Source organism: Leuciscus leuciscus, assembly GCF_965113295.1.
Source record: "Leuciscus leuciscus genome assembly, chromosome: 16".
Lineage (NCBI taxonomy): Eukaryota > Metazoa > Chordata > Actinopteri > Cypriniformes > Leuciscidae > Leuciscus > Leuciscus leuciscus.
Genome location: NC_138740.1, coordinates 10,909,377 through 10,933,908, shown reverse-complemented (window position 1 = coordinate 10,933,908; position 24,532 = coordinate 10,909,377). Strand labels below are relative to the sequence as shown.

At 40.8% G+C, this 24,532-nt stretch overlaps 1 long non-coding RNA gene across 1 annotated transcript in view; it reads left to right on the top strand.

Moving 5' to 3' along the window:
- The window catches only part of LOC309478015, a 375,776-nt gene that overhangs the window by 155,284 nt on the left and 195,960 nt on the right, over positions 1-24,532 (top strand). Inside the window, exon 3 of the long non-coding RNA XR_014198753.1 lies at positions 6,639-8,753. This is a non-coding gene — a long non-coding RNA (uncharacterized lncRNA). The remainder of the gene's footprint in view (positions 1-6,638; positions 8,754-24,532) is intronic.

Genomic DNA, 24,532 nt, shown 5'->3' with positions numbered 1-24,532 from the left:
TTTTTTCAGAATTAAGTAGTAGGAAATTACTAGTCATCCAATTTTTTATATCAGCTATGCATTCCGTTAATTTGGTGAATTGTTAAGTTTCGTCTGGGCGTGAAGAAATATAGAGCTGAGTATCATCAGCATAACAGTGAAAACTAATGCCATGCTTCCTAATGATATCTCCTAAGGGTAGCATGTACAGAGTGAACAGCAACGGTCCTAGTACTGAGCCTTGTGGTACGCCATACTGAACTTGTGATCGATAAGACATCTCTTCATTTACTGCTACAAACTGATAACGGTCAGATAAGTATGATTTAAACCATGCTAATGCAATTCCACTAATGCCAACATAATTTTCGAGTCTATTTAAAAGAATGTTGTGGTCGATAGTGTCAAATGCAGCACTAAGATCGAGTAACACTAATAGCGAGATACAACCACGATCGGATGATAGGAGCAAATAATTTGTGACTCTAATGAGAGCTGTCTCAGTACTATGGTACGGTCTAAATCCTGACTGGAAATCCTCGCAGATATAATTTCTTCCTAAAAAGGAACATAGTTGTGAGGATACTGCTTTTTCTAGTATCTTTGACAGAAAAGATAGATTCGAGATCGGCCTGTAATTGACTAATTCTGTAGGATCAAGTTGCGTTTTTTTAACAAGCGTTTTAATCATAGCCAGCTTAAAAGTTTTCGGTAGATATCCTAGTCACAAAGATGAATTAATGATATTAAGAAGAGGATCTGTGACCTCTTTCAGTAGCTTAGTCGGTATAGGGTTGTAGCGTTTATACGCCCGTATAAATATAACTAATTATTATTCATAACGGATTATGATCAATAATTAATTAAGAATTAATTAGAATTTACTGTAGCAGAATCAATAGTATGATCATTTTATCAGTTCATCCAATGAACAGAAAGCATAAACAATTATTAACTCTAGGAAATATAATATCTTCCTGGCCAAGAAAGAATAATCCCCAGCTCACAGTAAATTAAGAAATAAATCAAGGGTAAAAGCATCGGTAACTTAGATCGCAGTTCAAGACAATAAATTCGTAAGCACGTAACACAAGTAATACTTCTCTTTTCAAATACAAACAATAGCCTACTTTATTGATTATATGCTAACACACATAAAAGTACCTAACACAAACACACGCACACGCATATACACACACATTCATACAAGTTACAGAAATAAATAAAGAAAGAAAGAGTTTGGAAAGAATGAGTTTAAGGGTGAGAGGAAGAAATCCCGAATTTCTATATGCACTCAAGACATGACCTGAACGAACCATCAATCATTAACTTTAACCCTGGTCGTTCCGTATGCAGGTTATAAAAGGTTATAATGCACCAGTTCAGTTAAGAGTCTAGAGGTTACTTGCCTTTCTGCATTACGTTTAAGGATTCCCTTTTGTCGGGTACAAGGGTGTTTTTCGGGGTCCGTTGGTTGATCTCCTCGTGCTTGGATAGAGTTCAGGAACGTGGAGTGCTGGCGGATGGTTGAAGCGTCTTTGAAGTTGAAAGCGTACGTTGCAGCCGTGAATCGTGGACCGAAACTTTGCAGCAAAACTTAACTTAACCCTCTGGAGTCTGAGCGTTTTTTTGGGCCCTGGGGGTGTTCTGACATGCTCTGACATTTGTGCTTTTTTCAGTTGCTTATAAACATATTAATGGCAAAGGTGTAAATTCACTCTATATAGCACAAACAGGACTACAATAATATGTGAGCCACATGTATGTACATGTTTTCATTTTTGAGAGAATAATGTTTATGCGTGGTTATCGGAAAAACTAAAAATTAAAGTTTTTGAAATAAGGCCACAAAACACATACTAAATATGTGGCAATAAGACTTTTGACTAATGGATGTCCTCGCCTATAGTTTTTTCTTCAAAATTATGTGAAAATAGTCTTGCTTTATCGTTCACATAAAACCATACATTGATTTAAATTGATGTAAAACAGGTTTTGCTTGGAAAGCCAATATGCGAGGGGGCGTGAACGAGGAGTGGTTTACACCTTAGAATACACCCACTCTGCATAATTAGCCATTCACTCAGGTGTGACACTGACTGAGCCACAATGCAATGACAAAAGATATATTTAGAAGAAGACTTATATTGACCATTTAAGATTTTGCTTACATCTATCTTGTAAATATGTTTTGCTATTTTATTAAAACGGTTACAATTACAACAATAATTACAATTTCAACAATATTTCAAGTGTACTCTTTCTTTGTAAAAAAAATGATTAGGCCTATAGGCCTACATTTTATCTATGTATTCATTAGTTTGAATATAACCAACATTGGCACAGCTAACATCTTAGTTGATGACTTTATTTTTGACAAAAATAGTATTTTATATATAGAAATTGCTAAACAAAAGCTTATTTGATGTGGCAGTATATTCTACAGTAAAAACTGTACCCAAATCTAGTCAACAAAATGTTGTCTTTCATATTTCGTCTGACTGTAACGTTGTTTTCATGAAATATTAGGGCATATTGTTAATTTGCAGTTTAATACGTTGCTTATACAAATAGCCTACATTTTATTTCAACATTCAGTCGATGTTTACTTATCTCAGTATAGCAATGCAGTTTGCTAAAACATCATCATTCATTCACACACGCGATTTAAATTTAAACTGTCTTTGCCAGCTGTGGTAAACAGCGCGCATCTGTGCCGTTCATTCATTCATAAACAGAAACCCACGTGAAGAAATTCACGTGAGAAGGAAAAAACTTACTAGTATTCCTCAGCTCGCTCCTCGATATACCCGCACTTCTGAGGGACATTTTCCATTAGTATTATTCCTCACAGCGCTGCAAGACGGTGTAAACAATGATCTAAATAAACTTGTGTGTTTTCTCGAGCTGATGGGGGCGTTCACAGGATTGCCTCAGCCATTTGCGTTTGAATAGCGCGCGCTCTCCGTGGGCGGGGCCGATTATAACGTAATGAGATGAGATGAGCTCGACTGGAATCGCTCTCTTTTAATACAGATTTCACAAGATGAGAATATTAGCTTTTTATATAAATTACTTCATTTAAAAGAAGATAATTCAAGCTTCATGCCTGTGTGCCTGTATGTCTGTTTGACTGAGTATTCGCTGAGTTATTGTTAATTTTCGGACGCGTTTCAGAATGGACTTCACTGGCAGAGAGAAGGCAGAACTCGCTTCGTGTTTATTTTTCTTTATTTGGCAAAAAGCACAACACTTTGTTTTTATTGTGAGTATACACAAAAATAATACACATTTAACAGAATCGATTGATGTATGAAACTCCTATGGAAAATCAAAGTCAACAGAGTATTTATGAGTTTCTTTTACACTAATAAAAAAAAAGCGAGCTGGTATCGCCGGCGATACCGTAGACCTCAGGGGGTTAAAACCGAGACTTTCAATCAGAAAAGAAGAATAACACCAAGAAAGAAAGAAAATGAGATACGGAAAGTAGTTAGGTGACTGGAAATGAATCTAACCCATCTGATCTTAATTTGGGTTGGTCTGCTCGTCTGTTACATGGTTACTATAACCATCGTCTGCTGTCTCCGTCTTTTTGTTCTGCCCAACTTAACTAACGCTCTGCGCTGGGTTTTTAAAGGGTTTTTTTTAAACAAAAAAAAGGTTTGTTACTCCTACAAATGGGTGTTCTGACTGTTGCTTTGTTTTCAAAGTCGTAAATCATGTCTTCCCTGGGGGGTCAGTTCTCTAGTTTTAATTGGAGACCAGATGCAACAGTTTAGGCATGATATCTAATTATCAGAATACGAAACATTTTACACAGATTTAATTCCAGCCATCTTTTGAATTAAGAACATACAATCATGCTGACAGGAAGCACAACACACTTTCATTCACACACCTAATAGTTATAACAATTACATTAATTATATGGCCTCTAAGTATATTAGATACACACAGATATTGTAGAAACAACTTAGAATGATGTAGTTGCATGATGTTTGACTATAAGTCCATTGAAAATTGTTCTTGAATGATGTTATGTATAGTTATAGGTAAAATCTCAGTTCTCGTGGTTTGAAGAGATTTTACTCTGTGTCATTCAGAGGTCCTTAAGAAAGATGGGGTCTGTTAGTTGCAGGGGTCAGGTGACCTCTTGCTAGGGCCCTGAGCAGTACCATCTCTGAACCGATCCGTCTTGCAAAACTATCAAACGTTGACAACGTTCTTCCTTTAGTTAACCAATAAAAGTCTTTGGTTAGCCGACTCTCTGGAGCCTGTGGTGATTCATGGCTCTGGGTTTGGTGATTTGAGTCTGGAATGTGAAGACTCTTTGTGGGATTATGTATGAACAAAATCACCTAAAAGCTTCAATTGTGTTTGGTTCATTCTCGTAGTCGCTACATATCCCCCCTTCGTTCGACGATGTGTTGAGAAGAAGACATCGGTGAACGCTGGAGAAACGGGTAGAGGAAGCAAACACACACAGCAAACAACAAGACAACACCTCCATGACTGGTCACTTTACTGGTGCAGGGCATTAGATTATCTAGGCCTAAACAGGTTTACTCTCTCAATATAGTCAATCACGTTGAATAAAGTTTAGTTCAATTTTAGGACCGTTATTCTAGTTTGTTTTGGTACGGTGATCGATCAACTTTGTGACTAAATTTGATTTGTTTGTTTTATTCTCTTCTAAATTGTTCTAGGTTTAGACCAATTTACCTTTCAATTTGTGATACGAATGATGCAGGGAGTTCTCATTCGTTTTAAGGTGACTTACAAATATTAGGCGTGGTGTGTCAATCCTATTATTGTGACCTTGACCCTTATGGGGTGGACAGGCAATTTACCTAATAAAAGAAGAAGGAAAGGAAGGAAGAAGTAAAACAAAACAAAGCAGTTGAGTGTTCCTGATATGACTTATAACTACGGTTGCGCAGCTAAGGTTTCAGGTATCATGATGTAATGAGAGGTGTTCTCAGGTGTACTATTTGGATGGGTAGTTACCATGTTTCCTATGGTAAGTGTAGCTAAGTTGTTAAGCTAGTTTCTGAAGTTAGTTTCTACCTGTGGGGGAAAACATATTTGTTGAATGTTTTGCACGGTAGAGGTGGTTAACTTCTGTATGTTAGTGAGTATGTTAGGGGTGTTGTGTAGTGCATGTATGCATGTATGCATGTATGTAAGTATGTATGTATGGTCAGATCTGTTTCAGTCGGTTTTGCTCCCCCCTTTGCTTGATGGCTTAGCTTTGATGAGCTTGTTGCATCTTTGCCTTGGAAAAGGGATCTTCTGTGATCTGCTGGGGGTCACTCCAGAAAGGCAGGAAGTTATCTGGCAGACATTGGGAGGTAGTTTGGCAAGGATGCGTGAAGATGGAGTGCGAAACTTGGTCTCCGTTGCTGCATTCCTCCGATGATGCCTTCTGGTTGTGACAGACTTCCTGACCTTCTGTGCTTACTGTTGTTGCTGTAGCACACACATGGTTCTTGAGTTTGGAGCTCGTTTGGTGGTTTCTTTATGAGTGATGGGTAGCCAGGATGGTGTTTTCTGGTACCTCTGGGTGTTTGTCAGTGGTTGACTGTGAGAGACCACTTTGTTCTGTGTTGTTGTAGAACAAGTGGTCGTCATCTTCATTATGAAGGTGTATCAGATGAATCGGTGGTCTTTCGTTCCATCGCCATCCTGTTCGTCATCCATGTTTACCTCATTTCCGATGAAAACTTTCAGTTGCCTCATTAGTTGCTCCATGTCTTCTGAGGGTAAACTGCCTGGTTCTTGGGCATACTCAGTGCTGTGCTTAACTGAGTGGTGCCAAGGTGGGTTTCGTTGTTGAGTACCCACATTGAGTGCTTCTGGATGCGTTGGTTGATGGCCTTTGGATGTCCAGTTAGGTTTCCAGTGGTTTCCTTCTTGTGGGTTACTTGAGAAGGGTGGCTGGTCCCATGACTTTTCCATGCGGTTGGTGTGGTATCTGTCAGCGGCATGGGAGTCACGTTCTCTGTGCTTCTTACGAAGAACTGTGTTGTCATGCCACTGGTTGTCTTCCAGTGCAAGGCTTGTGTCTTGGCTGAAGGAGTTTGAAACTGTGGATGTTTTCAAACCTTTCTTTGAGGACATCTTTTGTTTGATGTAGGCCTTGTGTGTTAGGTCACGCAGCTGTTGGATTGTCATTGTGTCTGCGCTGGCCATGACACCAAGATGATAACTCAATCCGGGATGCAGGTTTCTCAGGAAGAGGGTTTTGAAGTTCACATCCTCTTCATGTTCAGGTTCGTTATGTGCACCAAAGTAAGCTTGTTGAAAACGGTCATAGTAGGCTCTTGTCGACCTTGAGTCTCTTGTCGAGTCTCTTGTCGACCTTGTTTGGTATCCAAGGCGATTAACACACCATGTTCCGACTCTGGGCTTGTGAATTCTTTAATCAGTGTCTCATATAGCAGCTGGTAGTTTGACTTGACATGAGCAGGTTGTCGGTCTAGGAAGCTTCGTACCTCTGGACTGGATGTGGATCTGAGGAGGTAGAACCTGTCTCTGTCAGTCACATTTGGTCTCACCTCTAGGTGGAAGTTGATATCTCGGATGTAGGTCTGGATGTCGGGACCCTCCGTGGAGTTCGGGTTGAACTGAGTGATATTCTTAACCAGCTGGTTGAGATCTTTAACCCTCTGAGGTCGAGAAACGCGCCGACGCGTTTTGCTGGATTTTTTTCACATAGCAGCAACATAAACTTAAATTACTCCGTCATTTATGGTTATACAGAAAAAAAGAAATATAAAAAAATAATCTGTGATATTTCTACTTTTGTATGTGTCCACTTACAATCAAATCAAAACATTGTGCTTTTGTAAAATAAAGAAAATAAACAGGGTGTGCGTTCTGCCTCTCCGTCGCGGTGAACTTTTTTTTCTTGAGCACGTCTATAAACTGAAACAAAACTCAGCGAATACTTCTCACAAATTTATGAGCCATATACCTTTATACACATTTAAGTGTGTACTTTTAAATGATCGGATTCAAACTGAAAACAAATATTCTCTGTTTAAGTAATTTGTATAAAACCAACAGGATGTCCAGTATCTCAAACGCTTGCTAATTACTTTTTAATTCGACACGCCCACTCGCGCAAAAGAGATTCACATGCAAATCTCCACATGGGACGCGAACGCCCTCGTTACCTCAAACACAAAACACCAAAACACTTCACAAGTCTCTGCTTTTCGTCGAGTTTGGAAGACACGTCTGAGCTTATATTGGATTTACCTCAGAAGAAGAAGAACGCGATTTGAAGACAAGAAAGATGTAAGGTAAGAAATTCTTACTTATTAGTTTATGGTATTGTTGCATAAACTTCACATTGCAGTTGAACTGTTGCTAGATATATGGTGAATATTATACTATTTAGACCCGTGTTTCCTGTTAAATACTGTTTGTGGATATCTGCTCAAACATAGATATGTATAACCATAATGTTTAATATTTTGGAGCGCGATGGCGTTTGAATGTATCATATTTTGGAGCGCGCTGTGGGTTTGAGTATCATATTTTGGAGCGCGCTGTGGGTTTGAATGTATCATATTTTGGAGCGCGATTGCGTTTGAAAGGAAAAATGCACCAAACATTAGGCTTTATGTTTTTACTATTATCTCATTTCATATCATCATAACGAATGGAAACATTTGAAGTAACATATGATAATCAATATATTTTTCTCTAGCGTAGTTGTTCTTGAAATCTTTTGGAAGATTTAATTTATTGTTATTATTATTTTATGCAGCACTGCGTAGCCTATGCCTACAAGGCACAACAAACCTGGTGTTCATTATATATTGTTGGAAACGTGTGTGTGTGTGTGTGTGTATTCTGTGAATTTTAAAAAGAAATTTTAACCAGAAAAATCTAAAATCTATTCCCAAAATCGTGCAGCCCTATAGTTTCTCTTGATATCAGTATGTTCACAGTTTTTTCTTTTTTTTTTTCTTTCAGGGACCAGATGCAACTGAGTCCTGCTGACTTCAACATTCACATGAGTCTATGTACATGAACATGGTAAAGTGAAAATCAAACACCTTGGAAATGAAAGGTATGTACAATGTTTTTAGGAATGGCACAAAGGTCTCTGTCTTTGGATCATTGTTTTCAATGTGCTCTTTTGTCATTTGTATTTTTGGATTGTGTTGTGTTGTAAATAAATCCAAACAATCTAAAAGCCATTCTTTTTTAAATCTCCTCATTCTTTGTGCAAGGTTGCTCTGAATGACAGGGCCTGATCGCTCCTAATAGGGCAGTTAGGGGAGTGTCTTTGTCTTTCTCAGGTGTTGAAGGCTTACATATTCACGAGATGATCACGCCTCTTCGCATATGGCTTTGTCACACAAAACACGTCTTAGAAATTTTAAATCAATATATTGTCTTATCTGAATGAGCAGTCAGGGTGATTTTCACATAGTTTTGGAGCAAATATTCTAGGCTATGTCATACAATTTTCAAAAGTCTTGTGAAGAAATAATCAGTATGGGTTTCATGGCCTTATTTCAGTGAGAATTTTTTTTTGCATTTTCACAAACCACGCATAAATGTCATTATCTCAAAACTACAAACTTTTACATACATGCTGCTGATATATTATTGTAGCAGAGTTTGTGCTAAATACAGTGTAATTAGACTTTAGCCATGAAAATGTCACTAGTAACAGAAAAAAACACAAATGTCAGAGCATGTCAGAACACCTCCAGAGCCCAGAAAACAGCTCAGACCTCAGAGGGTTAAAGGTCATCCCCTGTGCAGCTTTGGAGTCTGCCTGGATGAGCTCTCGTTGCTTGTTGGCAGTGAACAGTTCTGTGGTGAAGGCCTGTGACGTTTTGGGTTGTGGCCATTCACTTCTTTCACTGTATGCCAGTTCTTGGATGGAGGACTCTGTTCTGCTCAGCAGTGGTGATGCTGAGGGAGGTCTCTCCCTTCTTGGCTCTGGTTTCTGTTGGAAAACATGCTGGAGTTCATCTCTGACCGCGTAGAGCTCGTCGTTGGCGTCATCTCGCTGTTGGGTCAGATGGTCGATTTCAGCACTGCACCTTTCCAGGTGGTCTTTCAGAGCATTAATTTCAGAGTTCTTGTCTTTAATGTCAGCTTTAGCTTTCTCTAGCTGATGTTCAACAGCCTGGAGTTGGTTTACCAGGTGCTTCTGGACAGTCTTTAATTCTTGTTTGTCACGTTCAGTGACTGCAAGGGCTTCTTGGAGCTTGTCAACTTGTTTCTTTGTTTCTTGCTCCACTTCATCAGGCACTTGAGCTTTCACTTTGAGCTGGTCTGTGCAGTGTTGAATGTGCATCAGCTCTCTCAGGAACTCAGTGGTCTGACGCTTGAAGTCGTCCTGGACTTTCACTTCCAGTTTGTCTATGCGGCTCTGGGCACGTGTCAGCTCCTCCTGAAGGTGGGTGGTGTGCTTGTCGCTTAGTGTCAGCTGGGCTGTGAAGGCATTGCTTAGGGAACAGATAATCTTGGTTAGTTCCACGTGGTTGTGGTTCTGGCTTGAATCATGTGTCAGGAATCTTCTCAGAATTATGATTATTATTAAAAATAATAACAGCTCAATTGTCTTTGGTGTGAGGCAGTCTGTAATGCCTCTGAGCAAGGCTTCCACGTCGTCCCTTTGGGCAGTGGGGTTTGTTGTCCACGACATGTTGGCACGCTGGGGTGAAGAGACTGACACAGATCTGTGTGGGGTGTAAGCCTATATGTGGTTGAACAGCTAAGTGTTGTTTAAGTGACTGTACAACAATAGTGAAGTGTTGTAATGTAAAGTGTTGGTCTCAGTGTAGACAGGTAGGCTAGTGATGTGGAAACTTCGTCACTAAACTAAGTGAGGGAAAGAGAGAAAAAGGTTAAAACAAATCTCAATTGAAAGGAAATTTTTTTTTCAATGGGAGAATTTTTTTTTATAAATATTTTCTATCAATGAAAAGCTGGTTTCAACTCGTGATTTGAGGACTGTCACTCAACTGAGTAAAGGGACAAGAGAGAGAGGTTAAAAACCAATTTCAATGAAAAAGAAAAAAAAGAAAATTCTCAACTAAGAGAAATATAATTTTTCTCGTAAATGCTTCCTATCAGTGAGAATCTGTTTCCAGAAAGGTAAATAATATTATTGTTTATGTTCACAAAGAAAAATAATACAATAATAATGTTGATACCTCTTTTGTTAGTTTGACACCACACACCGTCAGTTGGACCGCTTACAGCTGGGATGCTTTGAAGGCTACGGTTGCTTAACACTTGTCTATGTTAATTGATCTTGGATAAGATGTCAAATTGTAAATTGCGTTTACAAATGCATGAAGAACAAGAGAGGGTTTGATTAAAAATCAAATACCGAATGATTTCTTTGGAAAGATTATCTTTCTCTTTCTTTAGAATCGATTGATGGTTCTCCCAGGTATGTTCCCTACAAATGCGAAGAATGGGATGGAATAAAGCAGGACAGCACAGGAAAGATGTGAGAAGGGAAGGAGGGAAGGAGATTGGATCCACAAATGGCTCCCGGAGCCTTTGTTGAACTACGAGTATAGAATTGACAGTTGCCAAACAACTAAACATTCAAAAATAAAACTTTTGTAAGAGGGTTATCTCTGATTTATTTGAAACACGTAATGAGCAATCTTTCCTATTGAGGCTCAGGTGTGTCGCTCCCAAGCAAAAAAAAAGGTAAGGAAGAGGTAATAAAGATGAAAGAAAGTAATAATGATAATGGACAAAATAAGAAAAGGGAAATTAAATAAAGAGGTAAATTAATAAGTAAAATAGAATGGTTAAGTTTATAACCACAACTGAAAGAAATGAGAAAAGGAGGATACAACGCAATAACAATAAATGAGCAAGTATGAGTCTAACAATATTTGTAATAGGGAAAATGTTGGTGGAATAAGTTCTTAACTTTTACAGTTCAAGACTCATTCACCTGAAGTGATTGGATCTAAAAGAGAATTTTAGAAATTAGGAAAATTATGAAATTAGAATTATTAAAAATAAATCTAGAAATCATTAGAAATTACCTGTTTAGAAAAATAAAACTTCAATTTTAATTTAATATTTCCTTCTTTTTTTTCTTTTTTTTTTTTTTTTAAATTAATAATCACAAACCAGTATTTTCTTTTTTAAGTAAAATGCAGGTAAACAAAATTAATAATTGTGAACCGAAATTTTCCTTTTCACGGAAAATATGGGTAATTAAAATATGAGACGGGTAAAATAAGAAAGAAGAAAATACCAACAGGTGTAACTGTTAACAGTCAAGGTGTTTAAATGGTTAAATCACTTTAACATTGTTCAAACAGACACTGTATTTAACCACTGATGTTAATACTACTGATAACCGTAAATAATGCTTAGGGCTTTAGAATATAGGCCTCACTGTAAACAACTGCCTAGGTTAGCTTAGCCAAGGGTTAGCTAGCCTAGCCACCAAAGGGTTTGTTTACACTGTAGCCAGACGGGCTTTGCTGTGGCTCTGATCATGCGAGGGGTCCGAGTTCACCCGGAAGCGGTGGTTAAGACTTCCGTGTCACGATTGTAACTATGGCGACAAAACAAACGCTAGTGGGCGAACATGTGAATTACAGTTTGTAAACAGTTTAAGCATGTTACATGAAATGTCGGCACATTTCAACAATGTTCAAAGAATATGCACGTACAGTCGATCATATTACGTGAAATGTCGGCGCATTTCAAAACTACAAATACACCACTCGTAGCTGTTTTGGGCTTCACTCAGTTTTTTTTTTAAGAGTGATTAACTTTAAAGGACAGCTTTGCGATGTAATAGATGGAACAATAGCGATCTCGGCGGATCGTCTCTGTGCAATTTTATCTGAGCACACAAAAACAACAGGGTTTCTAACTGTTGGTTAAGTTTCAATGTCTTAAATAAATCCTATTCAATTACACTCTGACACACGCAGTGTTTACGCGAGAATTCATTGAACAGACAGATGAGCTTATAACATTAGTTTATCACGGGGATTGCAATGGAACACGCACTGTAATCAGACAAATATAACGTTAGATGAGGAACACGCTCATCGCTCTGTGAGGAGAATATTCGTTCTTGCAGTGGATTAACCTCGATTAAAGATTGGATGTGTGTCTCTAGTTCTGAAATCTTCTCCGCCAGCCTGACTATCTCCCTGCATTTATCACATGTAAAACCTGTGCTGGCAGAGAAGGCTATGCTATACATGTTACATGAGGTGCAGGTGACAATAAGAGGAGAAGATGACATGACTCACCGTGTTTGTTGACTGATACTCACCACAGTTTTTTGATGAACTCGTAAAAGGCGCGAGAGAAAAAAAAATAAAAAAAATAAAGAGCGCACGGAAGGCGCGAGCGCGCTAGAGAATAAATAATTAAATAAAGAGCGCACGGATGGCACGCTTACAGGCTAGCGAATTACTAGCGTGTTGTGCTAGCAATAACGATTTAGATTGAAGCTAGCGATGTCAGGATAATGTGTGATATTGATTAAGTTATATTTAGCAGTATAAATAACAAGGAATGATAGTAAGTTCACCAGTTTTCTACAAGTATAGAGAGTGCATTCTGCGATGATCTCCCTGGTGTGTTCATTTGGAAAGTAACTGACATGCGGATTTCAGCTCCCAGCCATCAATAAAATGAATGGTCAGACTGATGGAGGGTTCACAGGTTCGGCTCGTCCATAGATCGGAAGAGGTCGCGAAGTGTGGATATAAATAAATTTTAACGGATTATAATTAATTATAAATATTTTAATTATTTTTAGAATTGACTGTAGCAGAATTAATAGTACAATTATTTAATCAGTTCATCCAATGAACAGAAAGCATAATCAATTATTAATTCTTGGAAAAATATTATCTTCCTGGCCAAGATAGAATAACCTTTTCCAACTAAAGTAGATAAAGTACTAGCAGGGTAATAGCATAGGTATCGCTAGATCAAGATGTTTAAGTGACTTCGATATTTTTGTGAGTGGCAAACACAGAGACAATGGAGCGTGAATATAATGGTTTAATAAACGAAACTAAGGTAGGCTACAAACACAACTAAACTAAGCAAAGATTGTATACAGAATCAAGAAAGTAAAGAAAGAGAGAGAGAAGAAAAGAGAATGGCAAGATTACAATCAGTTAACCACAACCTACGAGAAACATCAGAGAATCAGGGTCACCTTAAAGGGGCACAATAACTTACAAACGGATCTAAAGGCTGCGAACAGGTACTTGCATTGACTTCGGTTGCTGAACAAGTCCAGATGAAGGAGATTCTTGAGGATTTCGCCTGGCGTGCGCTGAAGCGTTCGTTTGGGTTCTTGGTGTGGTCGACGTTGAATCCAAAATTAGTTAACTTGAAGATGAATTTGCCGGAAGAAGACAGGAGAATGTTGTCTCAAAGAGATTGAGAAAAGATCTGACCTAATCAGATACTCTTAAAAGTCCTATCAGTTCACACCCAGTTCACACCCACCCGATGAGGTGGCCAATCCAAGATGACCGGAAGAAAGTTTTTGTTCATCTTCATTTGCATGTTCATGCTGGCATGGAGAATTTACACAAAAGTATGGTAAAAATATAATGATGCAATTTATCATAACATATTGTATACCAGTGATTATAAAATCATAAGAGGATTCTTTTGATACCAAGAAAGAGGGGGTTTGAAGACATTAAATCAGTGATACATCATCTTTGGATATCAACATTTGAAGTTACTCTTACATAACTAAAGAATCATAACTAATAAAACATAGGGACATGCATAAAACACAGGAGAAATACTAGAAACATTTGGGAAAGTTTGTGGGTAAGAATGGAGTAAATGTCCTTTGTGTATTGAAGTTTATCTCTATAGTCTTTAATCAAATGGCTAGTGCCGTCTGGACTCTCGTGCTGTCTTTGAGGGTGGCAGACACAGTCTCAGATCGTTCAGGAGAGCAGAGGTGATAACGGCCTTTGAAGAGAACTGGTTTAGGGCCGCTGACAACAGGGGAGAGGGGGAAGGTTTTATGAGGTCTAGAACATTTTGGATTAAATCCATTCGTTACACAAGACACAATACATTGTTTGTTATTTGTCTTTCTGTGGATTGAGGATGCTATAAATAGAGTTATATAATAATGTAGATTGCCCTTTCACAATTTTTTTTTTTTTTTAAAGCAAACCTCATCAACACTACTTTTTCACAAAAAGTTAACTTTTTGCCTATATAGAGATTAGATTGTTTTGGACTGCAGTCTTGAACTTGAGAACTAAAGTAACCCCTGTTATCTGAAGGAGGGAATGGAGATGCTATGTTGGACTGACGTCATGGGGTCCTGCCTGGGAGCCCAATCACCTCCAAGTGGTAACAAAACGAGCCAGTGAACATTAGCCAACAAGAAGGCAAACGACAAGGCTGCCTGGGTCAAGGCGAAATGGAGGGAGCAGTGGAAGTCAGCGGAACCATCTCGGCTACACCTCTACGTTGAAGAGCCCATGGACGTTCCTGGCCAGCACCTGCCCAGAAAGCAGTGGACAAAAGATGGAACTGGATAAATATTCTGAATGTTCTGATCCAATCTGACTTCTGACCTGTAATGCTGCCTGAATCATAATCATACACTGTTCGCTCGTTGGCCAGAGGAGAACTGGCCCCGCGACTGAGCCTGGTTTCTCCCAAGGTTTTTTCTCCATTCTGTCACCTAATGGAGTTTTGGTTCCTTCTCACTGTTGCATTGGCCTTTGGCTTGCTTAGTTGGGGACATTTAATATTCAACAATATTATTGATCTACCTTACTTAACCCATTAAGGCCTAAAACGCCTGCTAAAAAAGGCCTTTTTATACCTAAGTACTTTTCTGTAAACCCCCTCCCAAAACCTAAGGGTTTCCAGAAATATTTGTCAAAATTTGTCAAAGCCTACTAAAATCTTAATTTCTCAGGCTCTATAGCAGATAAAAACATGGAATAAAAAGCATTTGAGAGTTTACTTCTTTGGCTTTCAACTTGACTGACTTGCTTGGCCATAATCTTAAACTGCATTTTTTTTTTAAATCTATAAACAACAAAAAAATCAAGAATATTTTGAAAATCAGTACAGATCCGTTTTTATTTCATTATTTCATACTTTTGAGGTACCAAAGTGACAAGTGAACATCACTGATACAAAGTTATAGAAAAAAAACCAAAACAAAACAGAGGGTTACTTCTTTACATAACAATTTCAATATTAATTTATGTAAATGTTGTTAAAATTTGTATATAAAAGCGTCAGAGAAACCATAGCACTAAGAAACCATATTCATAACATGGTGGTGAGTGTACAGATCAACAGAACAGTAGTCTCAACTCAACACAACTCATCATTCACTGTCAAATGCTGCGGTAATGCTTTCCGAAGCACTGCATGTATAGTGGCACATTGCACTGTCTGCAGCCATTATTTCATACTTTTGAGGAACCAAAGTGACAAGTGAACATCACTGATACAAAGTTATAGAAAAAACCCAAAACAAAACAAAGGGTTACTTCTTCTTTACATAACAATTTCAATAATTTAAGTTAATTTTGTTAAAATTTGTATATAAAAGCGTCAGAGAAACCATAGCACTAAGAAACCATATTCATAACTTGGTGGTGAGTGTACAGATCAACAGAACAGTACAGTCTCAACTCATACATTCAACTCAACACAACTCATCATTCACTGTCGAGTGCTGCGGTAATGCTTTCCAAAGCACTGAATGTGCAGTGGCACATTGCACTGTCTGCAGCCATACACTGTTGCACCAGGACGGGCCTCACTCTTCGACAGTGAACATTCCCTGCAGATCTTTCTCTTGTCGAAGATTTTTTCACAGTCGTGCTCGGCTGAGGCTGCCACAGGTGCTGCGGCGCACTGAGGAGCACTCTTTGCTGTCACAGGGGTGACAAGTTCCTGTGCAAGGTCCTCCTGCCACTCTTTGTAGCCACCCTTGTAGGCTCCAGCACTCCTTGCAGCAATGTAAGAATTGTAGCAGCTGACCGAAAGGAAAAAGAAAAAGAGCCTCCGCCACCATTTCTTGGACCGATGCTGAAACTGATAGTAGCTTGTCATCTGATCCAGTAGATCGACCCCCTTCATGTGCTTCTGATAGTCAGAAAGGCACGCTGGCACTGTGACCTCTGTCTGGATGTCTCCCTGTCTTCTCCTGACAGTCCCTTCTGCCATGGGCTCGTGGTAATTTGACAGTACCAGAACGACCTTTGTATCTCGCCAAGCACAGAAAGTCAGGTCATCCTTCTGAGACACTTGGTACTGATGCCTATCCATGGCAGGCGGTTTTGGGGGGATTCCCTTTCTGTTTGATCGAACGGTGCCACACGCATACAGACCATGAGCCTTCAGATCTTCAAAAAGCGGCACCCCGGAATAAAAGTTATCCATAAAAATTGAGAGATGGGACCCAATGTATGGTCTAGCCAGATCCATCACAACGCGGTGCGCAAGGCCCTTCTCGCTACTCCCCCCCTCACGTCCGGTGTAGACCTGGAAGTTTGATACATACCCGGTGGAGCTTTCAGCCATAACCCACACCTTGATGCCCCACTTGGTGGGTTTGAGAGGAAGATATTGCCGGAAAGCGAGTCTCCCCTTGAATTTCACCATACTTTCATCCACGCTGACAAAGCCATCCACTTCGTACAGTTCCTGGAATCGATCTTTCAGGTAGTCAAGGTACCATCTGACTTTCCAGAGCTTGTCAGAGCGGTTCACATCTTTGCTGTTGTCTTGCAAGTGGAGATACCTGAAAATGCACTTAGCAAGTTGGATAGTGAATGACACATTATTGTTGTTGTTATTATTATTATGAGCTTTCATTGTCATGTGTTTGTATAATTACACTTTATCAGTAATCATTAGTATCAGCATCAAATTATAACACACACACACACACACACACACACACACACACACACACACACACACACACACACACACACACACACACACACACACACACACACACACACAGACAGACAGACAGACAGACAGACTCTCACTCACACACACTCATAAGCTAGCATTGTCTATTGCATCCTATTTATTTTGTATTGTTATCCATAATCAATTATTATCAATCATCATCTTTAGACATTTATTCATTTATTGTCATTAGTATCAGCATCAAATTATAACACACTCACTCACTTACAGACAGACACACACACACACACACACACACACACACACACACACACACACACACACACACACACACACACACACACACACACACACACAAACACACACACACACACACACACACACACACACACACACACACACACACACACACACACACACACACACACACACACAGGGCCGTTTGAAGGAATTTGGGGGCCCCAAGCAAAATGGACATGGAGGCCCCCCCCCAATAAAAAAACATAATATGTAACCCTATTCCGTCCGTTCGAAAAAAAAGTTGCACTAACTGTTTGTTACAAGCAGCATTTGCCGTCAGGCAGGTAGCTAATATAAACATATTTTTTCTAGCCTACCTGCTGCAAAATTACACCATTTGTACAAGACAAGTGGAGCTATTTCATCCAGTGTAATTTATCACTTACCACTAGGGGTGTAACAAAATTCACGGTTCGGTTCAATACGATACACATGTGTTACGGTTTGGTATGTTTTCGATACAGCAAAAATAAAGAAATGCCAATTTCCTTGATTTATTTATTTTTCTTTCCTTTTTTTATCATAAAATATGATTTCTTTTTACTTTGAGCAATTCTGGAGCTATAATTGGCTCTTCTTAGGAGCATATAAAACAAAACAGCTCCTTGGAAAAAAATAAATGTAATATTGTAGTAGTTATAAACAAATGTTTATTTTAGTTAAGATTAACATTTGCATTGTATTCATAATGTAAAAATAAAACCGCGTAATGTTACTTGAAGGCATTATAGCCTACTATTCCTGCCAAACTATGTGAATGTTTCTAGATCTCGCAGCGATGTTATTACTTCTGTGGCGAATTCAAATGCTTTCTTTACTGGATCTCTTATTAGCGCTGTGTAGTAACAGTGTCGCATGATCATGATCGGCTCGCGCTGCACTGGTCCAAACTGATAAACAACGGTCCGTCAACCACACAATAACGAGTAGCTCAGTTTCGTTCCGCTTACATTACGTTTGCCATTTGATGTTGGGCAATGTTGTGGTCGCGCCGGCGTCTCTACATTATGAGCGCGCTTGCCACGAGCAACGCGCCTACATTTGAAATAACGAAATTTTGGTCCGCAGGAAAAATTATCCAACTAATTATCCAACTAATAATCGAACTAGGGTTCGGTTTGAAAATGCGTACCGAACACCGAACCGAAAGTCTCGTACCGAACGGTTCAATACGAATACGTGTATCGTTACACCCCTACTTACCACTATCTTGTTTTTTCTTATCCTCCTCTTCCTTTCTATTCATTCTTTTCTGGCTTCCTGAAGCATAATTCCGCTTCATGATGACTGCCGAGGAGTTTTTGTATTTTGCCGGCAGCAGAGATCACGTGGTTGGCTGGCTGCTGTCAGCGACTACTGAGAGGGGCCCCCTTGAGGGGGATCCCGATAACAGTGTCATTGCACTTTACTGCATTGACTATCAAAGGGGCGCTCACACAGTTTGTCGTTGCATTTTATTCTTAACCAGTCGTTGTCTTGGGGCCCCAGGCCAGCTCGGGGCCCCAAGCAATTACTTGGTTTGCCTGCCTTGTCGCGACAGGCCTGCACACACACACACACACACACACACACACACACACACACACACACACACACACACACACACACACACTCACTCACAGACACACACACACACACACACACACACACACACACACACACACACACACACACACACACACACACACACACACACCCTCACCCTCACTCTCACACACACAGTATGTGTGTATTGTTATTATTATTAGCCTACCTCCAGATGATGGCAAATCTGTCCCTTGAAATGGCTTGGGGAATGGTCGTTCGAAAAAGCCACTTTTTCTGACGCCAGAAATCTCTACGTGATGGCAGGTCAAGGATCCCCATGGCAAGACACAGTCCAATGACAGTCTTCATTTCAACAATTGTGACCGGTACCCACTTGCTGTTTGATGGAGTTGCGCTTCGTGATTGTTCAGCATAAAGATTCGTTTGTGTTACTAGTCGCATCCACAACTCCTCCGTGAAAACACGGGAGAATACCTGTATTGGTGTAACAACATCTGGAAGCTCTATCTTGACGCCTGGTTCGCGTTTATACGGGATCTTCTCACGAGAGTGAAAGTTGTCGGTCTTCCATTCTTCTTGGAAGCCAACGAAGTCGCGCATATCCTCCTCTTCCTCTCGAAACATCGCTAAGATCCACTGCTCTCTAACTACGCGATCGGCTGGTACATCTAAATCATCTGGGATATCATTTGCATCTGGTCCTGTGTCATCCTCCATAACTTCATCAATATCACTTCCATCACTTGAGTCAGCCATGACGGATCGCTAGCACGGTGTTTAAAAATGCGGTGTATGTGTAGGCTTATTTCGACCAATCACAAAGCATTTTACTAGTCACATGAGTTAAAAAAAAAATCCCTAAGCATTTCTGTCACTCACCCCAAGAATATTTCAGCCAATTACAGTGCATATAATTGGCCATGTGCCTTGAAAAAGACGACACCGCTCAAAATGACACAGACGCGTGATCCGGGCTTAATGGTAAACACACACAGATGTGTGATCCGGTTTAAATGGGTTAAGGTGGACGATGACGCAATTTTCTTCTAGAAACAAACTTTGTTGTATTATTTTCATGTTATCACTGTGAAGCTGCTTTGATACAATCTGTATTGTAAAAAGCGCTATATAAATAAAGGTGACTTGACAATCCTCAACCGCCTGAGGATAGGTGTGGGACACTTTGGGGCAGCAATGATGAATTGGGGCATCGCAGATAGTCCTCAATGCGAGTGCGGAGACCCACTATAATGTGGAACACATTTTAACTAGCTTCTCCATATATCGGCCACGGAACGGCGAATGTGGTTAAATTGACCTTGATCATAGGACGCTGGACTGCCTCGCCTCAACAGAACTGAAGATCTAAAGACATATGCCAGAGAGAGAGAGAGAGAGAGAGAGAGAGGGGGCTGCTGACGTCGTACTCGCCTTGAGGAGGGGCGTGGACGATTCCGCCAGGTGGCGGCACTTTGCGGGTATAAGTTCACCGTAAATGCACGCTCCTCCTGTAGAATGTCCAAGTACCCTATGGCGGCCCCACCATTGAGGGTAGTGAGAGCGGAGGAGGAAGAAGTACAGCTTTAGGCAGTGAAAGGTGCCTTCCATGACTTCTGAACCCCCCTCACGCACCTCCAGGAAGAAAGGCACCCAGGAACCAATCATCCAACTGCGAGTGCTCGGGACACGGTGGAGGGTTCCACTCGAGCCCGATGCCCGCGGTGGCCTGGGAAAGCATGGCCGTCAACCTTGAATCTGATTCGTTCCCTGAGGGGGGCAGCTCAGCCTCCTCATCCTCTCCAGAGGACAAAAGCCCATTCTTTGATGTAGTAACCGACATCCGATCCTCTTTTGAAGCGTCGAATGAGACACAAGGTGCCTGACATGAGGGACCCGCACCAACATTCGGCAACTCAACGGCACATGGCATAGAGTTCTACCAGAAAGACTCGGGAGAAGATATTGTAACAATCATCCATTTATTAATGACCCAGCAAGCAATATATGCAATAAACTATTTGGCGTAGACCCCGTCCGTAACTCGCAATCCGAGGGTACGGATTCAGCATTTCCTGCCTGAAGATGAAGGCAGGGGCGCAGCCGACCCCCTGTGATGTATGGAAGGGACCGTCCTGGTGGTGGTGGGGTGGTTGGAGGGGAAGGAACATCCTGCGGTGATAAAGATGGAGAGAAGAAGCCTTCTTATTAGTGGAGGAAACCATCTTGGTGGTGGTGGGGTGGATGGTGGTGAGTGAAGCGTTCAGCATCTGCGAACTCAGACAAGTGTAAGTACGGGTCCTTTATACTTCTATTATTAGAACGTGATTGGATAAATGAGAATGTAATAAGTGACGCAAACAATTGAGTCTTCCCAGCAGAACTTATGCTAAAGCTTTCATTTCTACCAGAAAGACTCGGGAGAAGATATTGTAACAATCATCCATTTATTAATGACCCAGCAAGCAATATATGCAATAAACTATTTGGCCGAGGGTACGGATTCAGCATTTCCTGCCTGAAGATGAAGGCAGGGGCGCAGCCGACCCCCAAAAATTGGTGGAAGAATAATTCCACTGGAACGGAGCCCACCACCAAAAACGGAAAAGAAAATATACCTGCCGGCCGTCTATCGTGTCGTACCTAAAATATAGAAGAAAAAATAAAAAGAGTTAGCAAGCAGCATAATAGACATGGAAATCATCAATTCTCGTAGGCTGATAGCTTATAATAGAGTTCCATTTATATCGTCGAGGGAACGGTAATTCTATAAAATAATGTTAAGGTATACATTAATGCGAGATACCTGCTGCTGTAATTACACAAAACATTTACGCGTTTGCTAACACTTAAACAAGCTTTAAATTGATTTAGAACATGCATAGATGAGGCCGCGCTGAGCCGCGCATGGAGTAAGCCACGCTGAGCCGCACATGACTAGGCCACACTGAGCCGCACATGACTAGGCCACGCTGAGCCGCACATGACTAGGCCACGCTGAGCCACGCATAGACAAGGCCACGCTGAGCCACACATGACTAGGCCACGCTGAGCCACACATAGACAAGGCCACGCTGAGCCACACGTGACTAGGCCACGCTGAGCCACACATAGACGAGGCCACGCTGAGCCGCACATAGACAAGGCCATGCTGAGCCACACGTGACTAGGCCACGCTGAGCCACACATAGACGAGGCCACGCTGAGCCGCACATAGACAAGGCCACGCTGAGCCACACATAGAAGAGTGGCACAGACGACGGCAACTAATCCATAGCACGAGTTATGCAACTGAACTATAGACAAATATATAGAGCTTGGCACCACCACCAGTAGTTGCATAGGTATTTACCTGAATTGTTACTGCAGAGCTTGCTGAGCTTCAAGGATGATCTTTAGATCAGGTCTTATATAAGACTCAAATGCAGAGGAAGACCATCTTCCCAGGATCTTGATAGCTGCTGTAGGAACGCCACGTTCAGCTGCTGTAGTAGCTGCTCCAATCCTGAATGAGTGTCCGGTATACAGGGAAGGGGATAGACTACAGCTTTTTAAAACAGAAACTAGATGAGATCTGAACCAGGTTTTGGAAAGAGGTGCTCCGTTAGAAAGTGAGAATAGGGGTGAGTGATTTGAGGCTCTGGGGCGGATTTTAAGGAATCTAATCATAGATGAGAAGGGGCAAAAATTATTGCTAATTTTAGAAATTGTTATTGAAACGCCAGAACCTAGAGAGTCATTTTTAGAGTGCTTGAGAAAAAGTGTAAAGAAGTTAGGTGAGAAGTGTAAGTCGGAGATAGAAAGACCGCGGACGGGATCAAATTGTTTAGATGCTGAAGTGAATTCACCTGGGCGCATAAATCCATAGAAAGCAGTTAAAAACACCGCTTCTAGCAGAATATTAGAGTACGTGGAAAAAAGGCCATTGCGTAGGGAAAGGATTAATCTTTGCAATAAAGGTAGAGAAAAAGGCAACCTTTTATCGGGGGAAACCGTAGAGGATTTAGCTATGCCTTTGAGCAGTAATCGAACAGAAGAAGCAGTGAAGAGACTTGGAAAATCGGGATTAAAATATTTTGCATAAAATTGAATGCCGGCGAGCAATCTGCGAATTGAGGAAATTTTTAAATTGCGATTTTCGAAATTAAAAACAAGAAAAGAGCAAACAGTCGTAACCAGGATAGGAAATAAAGGAATCTGAAAGGAAAAGCAAAACATTAGAAAAGAAGACCAAGCGGAAGTGTAAGCTTTGAAAGTTGAAGGAGCAACTCCTTTAGACATGTAATGTCTATCTGATCTTTGCAAATCGTCTAATTTAACATAGTTGCTGATAGGGGAGGGCAGGGTGTTGGTTCCATATTGGCTGAAGGGCAAAGCCGTCTGAACGTCTGAAAACGAAAGCGGGAAAGCGCATCAGCAATAACGTTGCAGTGCCCGGGTATGTGAGCAGCTTTAATAATGAAATTGAAAGTGACTGATTGCCAGATTAAGCGTCTCAAAAAAGGCATGATCGTTTGGCACGATGACCTGCCTTTATTGATTATGGCAACAGTGGCTTCGTTATCGCAAAACAACAAAATGCGTTTCCTTGACCACGCTGAACCCCAGATTACGCTAGCTAAGACTAAAGGATAGATCTCGTAGAGCGCAGAAGACACGGAGCCTGATTTTGTCTTAGGAAATTCGTTTGGCCATTTCTCTGCGAACCATTGCCCTTGAAAATAACCACCGAAGCCAATAGATGGGGCAGCATCGGTAAATAGATGTAAGTCTGCGGAGGATTCAAAAGAATCATTGTAAAAGAAAGAAATACCGTTCCAATCATTAAGCAACTGAGTCCAAAATTTGATATCGGACAAACATCCATCATCTATCTGGATCGGATCACTTAATTTTGGGACAGAATGAGCCATAGTTAACAGCCGAGAAATAAAGGCTCTGCCTTGTGGTATAATGCTCATAGCAAAATTGAGGTGACCATGTCACAGTGTCTGGTTGTGTTTCCCCGTGTATCCACTAGATGTCCTCCTTTTCCCCACGGTGTCATGCACATGAACTTCAACTCCCACAATTCCTGTCTGTGTATTACACTCAGGTGTTAGTAATTGTAATCACCAGCTGTCTCTCGTTTTCCCCTCGTCATGCATGTATTTAATGCCCTGTTTGTTTTGTGTTCTTTGTGGATCAATGTTGTATGTCACGCCACTCCAGTTCTCGTGTTTTCCTGCCTTGCCTGTTTGTTGTTTTGATATTGCCTGTCTGGATTTTCGACCCCTGCCTATGTTTGGACCTTGATTTTTGGATTGCCCTGAAATAAAGCCTCACCACACTGCATTTGGATCCCGTGCTCTTTTCTCTCTGTGCGGTCGTGACAGATTGATCCACCAAGGATGAAGGGATCCAGCAGTTCGGTGGTTGAGGCTCCTTCCACCATCACTCAGAAGGAGAGGAGGAGAAGGTTTCAGGAATTGATGGGCTTACGCCAACGGGGTCAAGCTGTAAGTGAATTTTCTAAAACCTTCTTCAGAATGGCACAAGACCTAGGCCACAATGACGCCTCCCTGAAGGATATCCTTAATGGTTGTTTGGATGATCCATTGCCCCAATGGGAAATGAAAGGGCTGGAAATTTTGGATTTTGTGAGGTTCACGATGTATCTCCACCATCGAAGCCAGCGGGATACAACAGCCTCCCACGCATCATCGCTGCCCAGTTCAGAGAAAGCTGCATCGCTGCCCAGCTCAGAGAAAGCTTCATCGCTGCCCAG